This window comes from Phyllobates terribilis, unplaced genomic scaffold (genome assembly GCF_046119375.1).
Source record: "Phyllobates terribilis strain yellow unplaced genomic scaffold, ASM4611937v1 Scaffold_40__1_contigs__length_11209783, whole genome shotgun sequence".
Classification (NCBI taxonomy): Eukaryota; Metazoa; Chordata; class Amphibia; order Anura; family Dendrobatidae; genus Phyllobates; species Phyllobates terribilis.
Genome location: NW_027362800.1, coordinates 8,413,961 through 8,426,483, shown reverse-complemented (window position 1 = coordinate 8,426,483; position 12,523 = coordinate 8,413,961). Strand labels below are relative to the sequence as shown.

Below are 12,523 nucleotides of genomic sequence, written 5' to 3'. Positions count from 1 at the left end.
ATCTATTTAGCAAATGCCCTTGTTATCAACAGCAGCCTTTTAAACTCACCTGAGCTAACAGGTATGTGAGCTGGTTACTCTGCTGCGCTTAAAATTTCTTTTTTGGTTTGCTACAATGCCTTTTCTGAAACGTTGTCTCCCTCTGCTGGAACACTGACTTCTTTCATTTAATGCCTGCAGACTATAAAAGAGAAACCAACCCAAAAAGTTTGGTTGATTAGTCTGTGGCATTCTTTTAAACTGTTGCTTATAGCGGTCTCTGTGAGCTTCTCAGTGACATTCAGCCATCCAGGTATCCCGCCTGCAGTAGACGGAATGTGGCAATGGAACGCTGGCTGCGCGTGTCATAATAGGCTCTGAGCCTTTATATACCTGCGCACAGCAGCAGCCACCTTCAGTCTGCTGCTGGACAGCCAGCAGCAGCAGCAGCAGGAGAGGTAATTAATCAGCAACCCTCCTGCTAAGGGTAGACAGCTGCTCGTTCCACCCCCCCCCCCCGCCTTTATTGGTTCTCCTCCCTTCCAACGGTGTTGAGGCGGGTGGGAACAGCCGGGGGTTGAGGGTACTGTGCTAAAAGAGGTGGAGTTATGCAGATCTAAAACGCGTGGATTGCAGCAGCAGCAAGCCGAAAAGTGCAGGCATGTGAGGGATCTAGAGGTTGACAGCATGTCTTCTTAACGGGAGTCCAGGTGGCCATCTCCACAAATGGACTTTTCAGAATCCTTGGGTGGCACCGTAGTCGGAAACCAATTCTGGTTATCGCTTCTCGGCCTTTTGGCTAAGATCAAGTGTAGTATCTGTTCTTATCAGTTTAATATCTGATACGTCCCCTATCTGGGGACCATATATTAAATGGATTTTTAGAACAGGGAGATGGAAAAAGAGCTTGCTCTGTCCACTCCACGCATTGACCTGGTATTGCAGTATCTCCAGGACCGGTGCACCCCTTCTTTAATGCAGTTTCTAAAATCAGAAAGAATTGAATTCAATGCTTTTTGTTCATTTTGCTTGTTTGTCGGATTTTGGGATGGACTCTTTGGCTTTGCTTTTCTTCTCCTCATTGGATTTTTCATGTTAAAAGTTGCAGAAGCCAGATGACAAGCTCATTTTGGTTCAACTTCAGCAACTGTGCATTGCATTGCCATGTAATGTAATGTAATGCAATGCTATCTATCTAGCTCTCCCTCTATACTTCCTTTTGGATAAACAGACATATTAGGCAAGCATTTTGGAGCTTTCACCTAAATAACTACAGGTGGTGAGATAAGCTGCACAATATAATTGACCTTTCAGTATATTGTTGCACACACACCATCTATTTAGCAAATGCCCTTGTTATCAACAGCAGCCTTTTAAACTCACCTGAGCTAACAGGTATGTGAGCTGGTTACTCTGCTGCGCTTAAAATTTCTTTTTTGGTTTGCTACAATGCCTTTTCTGAAACGTTGTCTCCCTCTGCTGGAACACTGACTTCTTTCATTTAATGCCTGCAGACTATAAAAGAGAAACCAACCCAAAAAGTTTGGTTGATTAGTCTGTGGCATTCTTTTAAACTGTTGCTTATGGCGGTCTCTGTGAGCTTCTCAGTGACATTCAGCCATCCAGGTATCCCGCCTGCAGTAGACGGAATGTGGCAATGGAACGCTGGCTGCGCGTGTCATAATAGGCTCTGAGCCTTTATATACCTGCGCACAGCAGCAGCCACCTTCAGTCTGCTGCTGGACAGCCAGCAGCAGCAGCAGCAGGAGAGGTAATTAATCAGCAACCCTCCTGCTAAGGGTAGACAGCTGCTCGTTCTACCCCCCCCCCGCCTTAATTGGTTCTCCTCCCTTCCAACGGTGTTGAGGCGGGTGGGAACAGCCGGGGGTTGAGGGTACTGTGCTAAAAGAGGTGGAGTTATGCAGATCTAAAACGCGTGGATTGCAGCAGCAGCAAGCCGAAAAGTGCAGGCATGTGAGGGATCTAGAGGTTGACAGCATGTCTTCTTAACGGGAGTCCAGGTGGCCATCTCCACAAATGGACTTTTCAGAATCCTTGGGTGGCATCGTAGTCGGAAACCAATTCTGGTTATCGCTTCTCGGCCTTTTGGCTAAGATCAAGTGTAGTATCTGTTCTTATCAGTTTAATATCTGATACGTCCCCTATCTGGGGACCATATATTAAATGGATTTTTAGAACAGGGAGATGGAAAAAGAGCTTGCTCTGTCCACTCCACGCATTGACCTGGTATTGCAGTATCTCCAGGACCGGTGCACCCCTTCTTTAATGCAGTTTCTAAAATCAGAAAGAATTGAATTCAATGCTTTTTGTTCATTTTGCTTGTTTGTCGGATTTTGGGATGGACTCTTTGGCTTTGCTTTTCTTCTCCTCATTGGATTTTTCATGTTAAAAGTTGCAGAAGCCAGATGACAAGCTCATTTTGGTTCAACTTCAGCAACTGTGCATTGCATTGCCATGTAATGTAATGTAATGCAATGCTATCTATCTAGCTCTCCCTCTATACTTCCTTTTGGATAAACAGACATATTAGGCAAGCATTTTGGAGCTTTCACCTAAATAACTACAGGTGGTGAGATAAGCTGCACAATATAATTGACCTTTCAGTATATTGTTGCACACACACCATCTATTTAGCAAATGCCCTTGTTATCAACAGCAGCCTTTTAAACTCACCTGAGCTAACAGGTATGTGAGCTGGTTACTCTGCTGCGCTTAAAATTTCTTTTTTGGTTTGCTACAATGCCTTTTCTGAAACGTTGTCTCCCTCTGCTGGAACACTGACTTCTTTCATTTAATGCCTGCAGACTATAAAAGAGAAACCAACCCAAAAAGTTTGGTTGATTAGTCTGTGGCATTCTTTTAAACTGTTGCTTATGGCGGTCTCTGTGAGCTTCTCAGTGACATTCAGCCATCCAGGTATCCCGCCTGCAGTAGACGGAATGTGGCAATGGAACGCTGGCTGCGCGTGTCATAATAGGCTCTGAGCCTTTATATACCTGCGCACAGCAGCAGCCACCTTCAGTCTGCTGCTGGACAGCCAGCAGCAGCAGCAGCAGGAGAGGTAATTAATCAGCAACCCTCCTGCTAAGGGTAGACAGCTGCTCGTTCCACCCCCCCCCCCCCCCGCCTTAATTGGTTCTCCTCCCTTCCAACGGTGTTGAGGCGGGTGGGAACAGCCGGGGGTTGAGGGTACTGTGCTAAAAGAGGTGGAGTTATGCAGATCTAAAACGCGTGGATTGCAGCAGCAGCAAGCCGAAAAGTGCAGGCATGTGAGGGATCTAGAGGTTGACAGCATGTCTTCTTAACGGGAGTCCAGGTGGCCATCTCCACAAATGGACTTTTCAGAATCCTTGGGTGGCACCGTAGTCGGAAACCAATTCTGGTTATCGCTTCTCGGCCTTTTGGCTAAGATCAAGTGTAGTATCTGTTCTTATCAGTTTAATATCTGATTAGAGATGAGCGGTGTTCGACTAGAACTGTTCGCCAATCTCAAATTCGAGCTGTTTTGGGCGGTGTTCGAGTTGTTCCACGAACCCGAACGATTTGCAAAAAATTCGGCTGTTCGAGGTTATGTTCGATAACTGTTCGTGCACCAAAAGCGTGTCCTGCATGTCTGGCGCTATTTAGAGCACCAATCATGCAGGGATTGTCTGCCACTCACTGTAATGCCGCAGCCATGGTGGTTGTGGCATTACAGTGATTGCCCAAATCGATGGGAACAGTGCCAACAGTGAAACATGAAAAGCCGGCAATTCATCAGCGGCATACACCGGTACCCGACAATTTAGAACCGAAAGAATAGAGCTTCACACATAGATTAGATAGATATAAACATGTCAGTCACATATATATGAAGTACAGTGACAGTGTTGCTTACTGTACTTGTCATTTAGCGTAAAGGATTTATCAAAAAAAATAATAGTGTTTTCATGCACCGTCTCTTTAAAAAAGCCGGCCGGCAATTCAGCAGCGGTACCCGACAATTTAGAATAGAAAGAATAGAGAATCACACATAGATTAGATAGATAGAAACATGTCAGCCACATATATATGAAGTACAGTGACAGTGTTGCTTACTGTACTTGTCATTTAGCGTAAAGGATTTATCAAAAAAAATAATAGTGTTTTCATGCACCGTCTCTTTAAAAAAGCCGGCGGGCAATTCAGCAGCGGTACCCGACAATTTATAACAGACAGAATAGAGCTTCACACATAGATTAGATAGATAGAAACATGTCAGCCACATATATATGAAGTACAGTGACAGTGTTGCTTACTGTACTTGTCATTTAGTGTAAAGGATTTATCAAAAAAAATAATAGTGTTTTCATGCACCGTCTCTTTAAAAAAGCCGGCCGGCGATTCAGCAGCGGTACCCGACAATTTAGAATAGAAAGAATAGAGAATCACACATAGATTAGATAGATAGAAACATGTCAGCCACATATATATGAAGTACAGTGACAGTGTTGCTTACTGTACTTGTCATTTAGCGTAAAGGATTTATCAAAAAAAATAATAGTGTTTTCATGCACCGTCTCTTTAAAAAAGCCGGCGGGCAATTCAGCAGCGGTACCCGACAATTTATAACAGACAGAATAGAGCTTCACACAGAGATTAGATAGATAGAAACATGTCAGTCACATATATATGAAGTACAGTGATAGTGTTGGTTACTGTACTTGTCATTTAGTATTAAAATAAAGGATTTATTATTAAGAAAATAGGCGTGGGGTTCCCCTTAATTTTAGGCTCTAGCGGAGGTTAAGCAGACGGCTGGGGCAGATGTTTGAAGCCTGGGAAGGGGGTAATACCCACGGAGCTTCCCAGGCTACAAATATCAGCCCCCAGCTGAATACATAGCCTTTACTAGCTATTAAAATGGGGGACCCCCCAAAAAAAATGACGTGGGGTCCCCCCTAATTTAATAGCTAGCAAAGGCTAGGCAGACAGCTGGGGGCTGATATTAATAGCCCAGGAAGGGAGCCATGAATATTGGCCCCCTCCCAGGCTAGAAACACCAGCCGTCAGCCGCCCCAGAAATGGCGCATTCATAGGATGCGCCAATTCTGGCACTTAGCCTCGCTCTTCCACGCTGCCCTGGTGCGGTGGCAGGGGGTAATAGGGTTGGGGTTGATGTCAGCTTATAATGCCAGCTGACATCAAGCCCAGGTTAGTAATGGAGAGGCGTCTATAAGACACCCCCATTACTAACCCCATAGTCAAAGTTAAAAAAAACACAAACACCCAGAATAAAGTCCTTTAATTGAAATAAAGACACAATCCTTTATTGTTCTAAATTAAACCATACTTACCGTCACGCCCATTCCAGCTGAAGCCAACGATCTCCTGCAATAAAAGAAAAATAATAAAGCAACCTCATCCTTACCTTTCCATGGTTCCCACGACAGCTTCAGCTCTGCTACATCGAGATGACAGGCTGGACCGCAGCAGAACGCTGCCATCCAGCCTGTCATCCCGCAGACACTGAGAAGCGCAGGCTTGCTTGCGCTGCTCAGCGTCTCTCTGTGACGACATCCAGATGAGCCGAGTTCATGTCCAATGAACTCGGCTCACCTCATGCACGTCACTGACAGCGTGGGAAAATTCTCACGCTGAAGCGGTGAGTGCAGGAAAATTTTCCCACGCTGTCAGTGACGTGCATAAGGTGAGCTCATGTCCAATGAACTCAGCTCACCACCTGCACGTCACTGACAGCGTGGGAGAATTCTCCTGCACTCAGCGCTTCAGTGTGAGAATTCTCCCACGCTGAAGCGCTGAGTGCAGGAGAATTTTCCCACGCTGTCAGTGACGTGCATGAGGTGAGCCGAGTTCATTGGACATTAACTCGGCTCATCTGGATGCCCTCACAGAGAGACACTGTGGAGCGCAAGCAAGCCTGCGCTTCTCAGTGTCTGCGGGATGACAGGCTGGATGGCAGCGATCTGCTGCGGTCCAGCCTGTCATCTCGATGTAGCAGAGCTGAAGCTGTCATGGGAACTATGGAAAGGTAAGGATGATGTTGCTTTATTATTTTTCTTTTATTTCAGGAGATCGTTGGCTTCAGCTGGAATGGGTGTGATGGTAAGTATGGTTTAATTTAGAACAATAAAGAATTGTGTCTTTATTTCAATTAAAGGACTTTTTTCTGGGTGTTGTGTTTTTTTTAAATACTTTACTAGAAATTCATGGTGGTCATGTCTAATATTGGCGTGACCCCATGAATTTCGGGCTTAGGGCCAGCTGATAATGCCAAGCTGGCCCTAACCCCTTTATTACCCAGTGAGCCACCGCATCAGGGCCCTGGATGAGTTGGGTACAGCGCCAGAAGATGGCGCTTCTATGAACGCGCCATTTTCCGGGATGGCTGCGGACTGCAATTTGCAGCGGGGGTGGCCCAGAAAGCTTGGGCCTCCCTGCGCTGCGGATTCCAGCCCCCAGCTGCCTAGTTGTACCTGGCTGGACACAAAAACAGGGCGAAGCCCCACGTCAATTTTCTTTAAATTATTTCATGAAATAATTAAGAAAAAAAGGGCTTCCCTATATTGTTGTGTCCGGCCAGGTACAAATAGGCAGCTGGTGGTTGGGGGCAGCCCGTTCCTGCCTGCTGTACCTGGCTGGACACAAATATAGTGCGAAGCCCCACGTCAATTTTTTTTAAATTATTTCATGAATTTCCTGAAATAATTTAAAAAAATTTAAGTGGGGCTTCGCACTATATTTGTGTCCAGCCAGGTACAGCAGGCAGGAACGGGCTGCCCCCATCCACCAGCTGCCTATTTGTACCTGGCCGGACACAACAATATAGGGAAGCCCTTTTTTTCTTAATTATTTCATGAATTTCATGAAATAATTAAAAAAAAAAGTACGTGGGGCTTCGCCCTATTTTTGTGTCCAGCCAGGTACAACTAGGCAGCTGGGGGCTGGAATCTGCAGCGCAGGGAGGCCCAAGCTTTCTGGGCCCCCCCCCGCTACAAATTGCAGTCCGCAGCCACCCCGGAAAATGGCGCTTTCATAGAAGCGCCATCTTCTGGCGCTGTGCCCAACTCATCCAGGGCCCTGGTGCGGTGGCTCACTGGGTAATAAAGGGGTTAGGGCCAGCTTGGTATTATCAGCTGGCCCCAAGCCCAAAATTCATGGGGTCACGCCAGTATTAGACATGACCGCCATGAATTTCTAGTAAAGTATTTAAAAAAAACACAACACCCAGAATAAAGTCCTTTAATTGAAATAAAGACACAATTCTTTATTGTTCTAAATTAAACCATACTTACCATCACACCCATTCCAGCTGAAGCCAACGATCTCCTGCAATAAAAGAAAAATAATAAACCAACCTCATCCTTACCTTTCCATGGTTCCCACGACAGCTTCAGCTCTGCTACATCGAGATGACTGGCTGGACCGCAGCAGAACGCTGCCATCCAGTCTGTCATCCCGCAGACACTGAGAAGCGCAGGCATGCTTGCGCTCCTCACTGTCTCGCTGTGACGGCATCCAGATGAGCCGAGGTCATGTCCAATGAACTCGGCTCACCTCATGCACGTCACTGACAGCGTGGGAAAATTCTCACGCTGAAGTGCTGAGTGCAGGAGAATTCTCCCACGCTGTCAGTGATGTGCATGAGGTGAGCTCATGTCCAATGAACTCAGCTCACCTCCTGCACGTCACTGACAGCGTGGGAAAATTCTCCTGCAATCAGCGCTTCAGCGTGAGAATTTTCCCACGCTGTCAGTGACGTGCATGAGGTGAGCCGAGTTAATTGGACATGAACTCGGCTCTTCTGGATGTCGTCACAGAGAGACGCTGAGCAGCGCAAACAAGCCTGCGCTTCTCAGTGTCTGCGGGATGACAGGCTGGATGGCAGCGTTCTGCTGCGGTCCAGCCTGTCATCTCGATGTAGCAGAGCTGAAGCTGTCGTGGGAACCATGGAAACGTAAGGATGAGGTTGCTTTATTATTTTTCTTTTATTGCAGGAGATCGTTGGCTTCAGCTGGAATGGGCGTGATGGTAAGTATGGTTTAATTTAGAACAATAAAGGATTGTGTCTTTATTTCAATTAAAGGACTTTATTCTGGGTGTTTGTGTTTTTTTTAACTTTGACTATGGGGTTAGTAATGGCGGTGTCTTATAGACGCCTCTACATTACTAACCTGGGCTTGATGTCAGCTGGCATTATAAGCTGACATCAACCCCAACCCTATTACCCCCTGCCACCGCACCAGGGCAGCGTGGAAGAGCGAGGCTAAGTGCCAGAATTGGCGCATCCTATGAATGCGCCATTTCTGGGGCGGCTGACGGCTGGTGTTTCTAGCCTGGGAGGGGGCCAATATTCATGGCTCCCTTCCTGGGCTATTAATATCAGCCCCCAGCTGTCTGCCTAGCCTTTGCTAGCTATTAAATTAGGGGGGACCCCACGTCATTTTTTTGGGGGGGTCCCCCATTTTAATAGCTAGTAAAGGCTATGTATTCAGCTGGGGGCTGATATTAGTAGCCTGGGAAGCTCCGTGGGTATTACCCCCTTCCCAGGCTTCAAACATCTGCCCCAGCCGTCTGCTTAACCTCCGCTAGAGCCTAAAATTAAGGGGAACCCCACGCCAATTTTTTTAATAATAAATCCTTTATTTTAATACTAAATGACAAGTACAGTAACCAACACTATCACTGTACTTCATATATATGTGACTGACATGTTTCTATCTATCTAATCTATGTGTGAAGCTCTATTCTGTCTGTTATAAATTGTCGGGTACCGCTGCTGAATTGCCGGCCGGCTTTTTTAAAGAGACTGTGCATGAAAACACTATTATTTTTTTAAATAAATCCTTTACACTAAATGACAAGTACAGTAAGCAACACTATCACTGTACTTATTATATATGTGACTGACATGTTTCTATCTATCTAATCTATGTGTGAAGCTCTATTCTTTCTGTTCTAAATTGTCGGGTACAGATGCTGAATTGCCGGCCGGCTTTTTTAAAGAGACGGTGCATGAAAACACTAATATTTTTTTTAATAAATCCTTTACACTAAATGACAAGTGCAGTAACCAACACTGTCACTGTGCTTCTTATATGTGTGACTGACATGTTTCTATCTATCTAATCTATGTGTGATGCTCTATTCCTTCTTGTCTAAATTGTCGGGTACCGGTGTATGCCGCTGCTGAATTTGCCGGCCGGCTTTTTTAAAGAGAGTGTCTTCTGAGCAGTTTGTTAGCTTTTGGACACCTTTGCAGGTGTTTTCTATGTGTTTCTATGTGTTTTTGTTTGCCTGCCATTGGTTTTAACGGTGTTCGACGGTGTTCTAAGGTGTTCGACGAACAGTTCGACGAACAGTTCCTCGAACATCCCGGTGTTCGACGAACCGAACCGAACCCGAACACTACGGGGGTGGCTCAACACTATATCTGATACGTCCCCTATCTGGGGACCATATATTAAATGGATTTTTAGAACAGGGAGATGGAAAAAGAGCTTGCTCTGTCCACTCCACGCATTGACCTGGTATTGCAGTATCTCCAGGACCGGTGCACCCCTTCTTTAATGCAGTTTCTAAAATCAGAAAGAATTGAATTCAATGCTTTTTGTTCATTTTGCTTGTTTGTCGGATTTTGGGATGGACTCTTTGGCTTTGCTTTTCTTCTCCTCATTGGATTTTTCATGTTAAAAGTTGCAGAAGCCAGATGACAAGCTCATTTTGGTTCAACTTCAGCAACTGTGCATTGCATTGCCATGTAATGTAATGTAATGCAATGCTATCTATCTAGCTCTCCCTCTATACTTCCTTTTGGATAAACAGACATATTAGGCAAGCATTTTGGAGCTTTCACCTAAATAACTACAGGTGGTGAGATAAGCTGCACAATATAATTGACCTTTCAGTATATTGTTGCACACACACCATCTATTTAGCAAATGCCCTTGTTATCAACAGCAGCCTTTTAAACTCACCTGAGCTAACAGGTATGTGAGCTGGTTACTCTGCTGCGCTTAAAATTTCTTTTTTGGTTTGCTACAATGCCTTTTCTGAAACGTTGTCTCCCTCTGCTGGAACACTGACTTCTTTCATTTAATGCCTGCAGACTATAAAAGAGAAACCAACCCAAAAAGTTTGGTTGATTAGTCTGTGGCATTCTTTTAAACTGTTGCTTATGGCGGTCTCTGTGAGCTTCTCAGTGACATTCAGCCATCCAGGTATCCCGCCTGCAGTAGACGGAATGTGGCAATGGAACGCTGGCTGCGCGTGTCATAATAGGCTCTGAGCCTTTATATACCTGCGCACAGCAGCAGCCACCTTCAGTCTGCTGCTGGACAGCCAGCAGCAGCAGCAGCAGGAGAGGTAATTAATCAGCAACCCTCCTGCTAAGGGTAGACAGCTGCTCGTTCCACCCCCCCCCCCGCCTTAATTGGTTCTCCTCCCTTCCAACGGTGTTGAGGCGGGTGGGAACAGCCGGGGGTTGAGGGTACTGTGCTAAAAGAGGTGGAGTTATGCAGATCTAAAACGCGTGGATTGCAGCAGCAGCAAGCCGAAAAGTGCAGGCATGTGAGGGATCTAGAGGTTGACAGCATGTCTTCTTAACGGGAGTCCAGGTGGCCATCTCCACAAATGGACTTTTCAGAATCCTTGGGTGGCACCGTAGTCGGAAACCAATTCTGGTTATCGCTTCTCAGCCTTTTGGCTAAGATCAAGTGTAGTATCTTTCGAAAAGGCGGTTTTGGATGTTGGCCGCCCTAGTAGATTGATACATTATGCACACTGGGGTTTAGGCGCTTGTTAGTACGCCAGGTGGCTAATATAGTCATCTGGTGGAAAGCATGGCCCCCCAGAATCGACGCCATTGGGCCGGGGAAGATCGAAAGCCCGAAGTGTGAAGTGCCCCAGGAGTGGTGACCCTGGGGTGCCTTAACTCACTGGGATTGGGAACCCCACTTGAGTTTATGGCACATTTGCACAATCACTTCAAATTTTCTTTTTTTTGCACACACCCTTATTCCGGGCCTTCTGGTCTTAGGATGGGGAATTTTTCAATTCCCGGTCGAAGGTCCGGGCAGTATTATACTGTGAAACCTTCAATATTTATTTAATTTCTTTGTCACTGTGTGTCCACTTATTCACGTGTGTCACGTCCTACTAGGATTTTGTCGGGATGCGGTTCCCTTACGGGTTCCTCTCTTGGCAGGTCTAGGGGGGGAGTGTGTGGCCATCAGGTTACGCTCCCCCCTGAACCCCCCTGGCTCTCCTCTTTCGGGAGGAGAGCGTTGTTGGCTCCCCTCTTCCGGGAGGGGAGCACAGTCTTTGGCTCCCAGTGCCTTGCTCGGGTGAGAACTCGGGCAGGTGCTGGGGGTAAGATTGGGTCGCCTCTGGCTTCGGCTGGAGGTGGCTTTTTGTCCCTGTTCCTCGCTGTGGCCTTTTGGCTCGGAGGGACGGGGAATGGTTTGGGGGACCCTTCTCCTTTTGGAGAGGGTTTCAAGAAGACCAGCATCCTAGTGCACTTTTTTTGTGGCATTTGTCACTTTTTTAAGCGCACTCGGGTTTTGTAGACGAATTCGGGCTTTCGATAAAAAAAAAAAAATCTGTTCTTATCAGTTTAATATCTGATACGTCCCCTATCTGGGGACCATATATTAAATGGATTTTTAGAACAGGGAGATGGAAAAAGAGCTTGCTTTGTCCACTCCACGCATTGACCTGGTATTGCAGTATCTCCAGGACCGGTGCACCCCTTCTTTAATGCAGTTTCTAAAATCAGAAAGAATTGAATTCAATGCTTTTTGTTCATTTTGCTTGTTTGTCGGATTTTGGGATGGACTCTTTGGCTTTGCTTTTCTTCTCCTCATTGGATTTTTCATGTTAAAAGTTGCAGAAGCCAGATGACAAGCTCATTTTGGTTCAAGTTCAGCAACTGTGCATTGCATTGCCATGTAATGTAATGTAATGCAATGCTATCTATCTAGCTCTCCCTCTATACTTCCTTTTGGATAAACAGACATATTAGGCAAGCATTTTGGAGCTTTCACCTAAATAACTACAGGTGGTGAGATAAGCTGCACAATATAATTGACCTTTCAGTATATTGTTGCACACACACCATCTATTTAGCAAATGCCCTTGTTATCAACAGCAGCCTTTTAAACTCACCTGAGCTAACAGGTATGTGAGCTGGTTACTCTGCTGCGCTTAAAATTTCTTTTTTGGTTTGCTACAATGCCTTTTCTGAAACGTTGTCTCCCTCTGCTGGAACACTGACTTCTTTCATTTAATGCCTGCAGACTATAAAAGAGAAACCAACCCAAAAAGTTTGGTTGATTAGTCTGTGGCATTCTTTTAAACTGTTGCTTATGGCGGTCTCTGTGAGCTTCTCAGTGACATTCAGCCATCCAGGTATCCCGCCTGCAGTAGACGGAATGTGGCAATGGAACGCTGGCTGCGCGTGTCATAATAGGCTCTGAGCCTTTATATACCTGCGCACAGCAGCAGCCACCTTCAGTCTGCTGCTGGACAGCCAGCAGCAGCAGCA

General features: G+C 45.9%; 4 non-coding genes and 2 pseudogenes across 4 annotated transcripts; all 6 read left to right on the top strand.

The window, feature by feature from the left end:
- The first annotated feature begins 758 nt into the window (after positions 1–758).
- LOC141189641 (U2 spliceosomal RNA) lies at positions 759–949 on the top strand. The gene has a single exon (XR_012263692.1). It is a non-coding gene; the product is annotated as a U2 spliceosomal RNA (small nuclear RNA).
- A 1,120-nt stretch (positions 950–2,069) lies between these two features.
- Positions 2,070–2,260, top strand: LOC141189640 (U2 spliceosomal RNA). Its single transcript, XR_012263691.1, has one exon. It is a non-coding gene; the product is annotated as a U2 spliceosomal RNA (small nuclear RNA).
- Positions 2,261–3,385: 1,125 nt separating this feature from the next.
- Positions 3,386–3,572, top strand: LOC141186021 (U2 spliceosomal RNA). Its single transcript, XR_012260582.1, has one exon. It is a non-coding gene; the product is annotated as a U2 spliceosomal RNA (small nuclear RNA).
- A 5,866-nt stretch (positions 3,573–9,438) lies between these two features.
- LOC141186035 (U2 spliceosomal RNA) lies at positions 9,439–9,536 on the top strand (annotated as a pseudogene).
- Positions 9,537–10,664: 1,128 nt separating this feature from the next.
- On the top strand, positions 10,665–10,756 carry LOC141186316 (U2 spliceosomal RNA; annotated as a pseudogene).
- A 790-nt stretch (positions 10,757–11,546) lies between these two features.
- On the top strand, positions 11,547–11,731 carry LOC141185902 (U2 spliceosomal RNA). The gene has a single exon (XR_012260494.1). It is a non-coding gene; the product is annotated as a U2 spliceosomal RNA (small nuclear RNA).
- Positions 11,732–12,523: the final 792 nt, after the last annotated feature.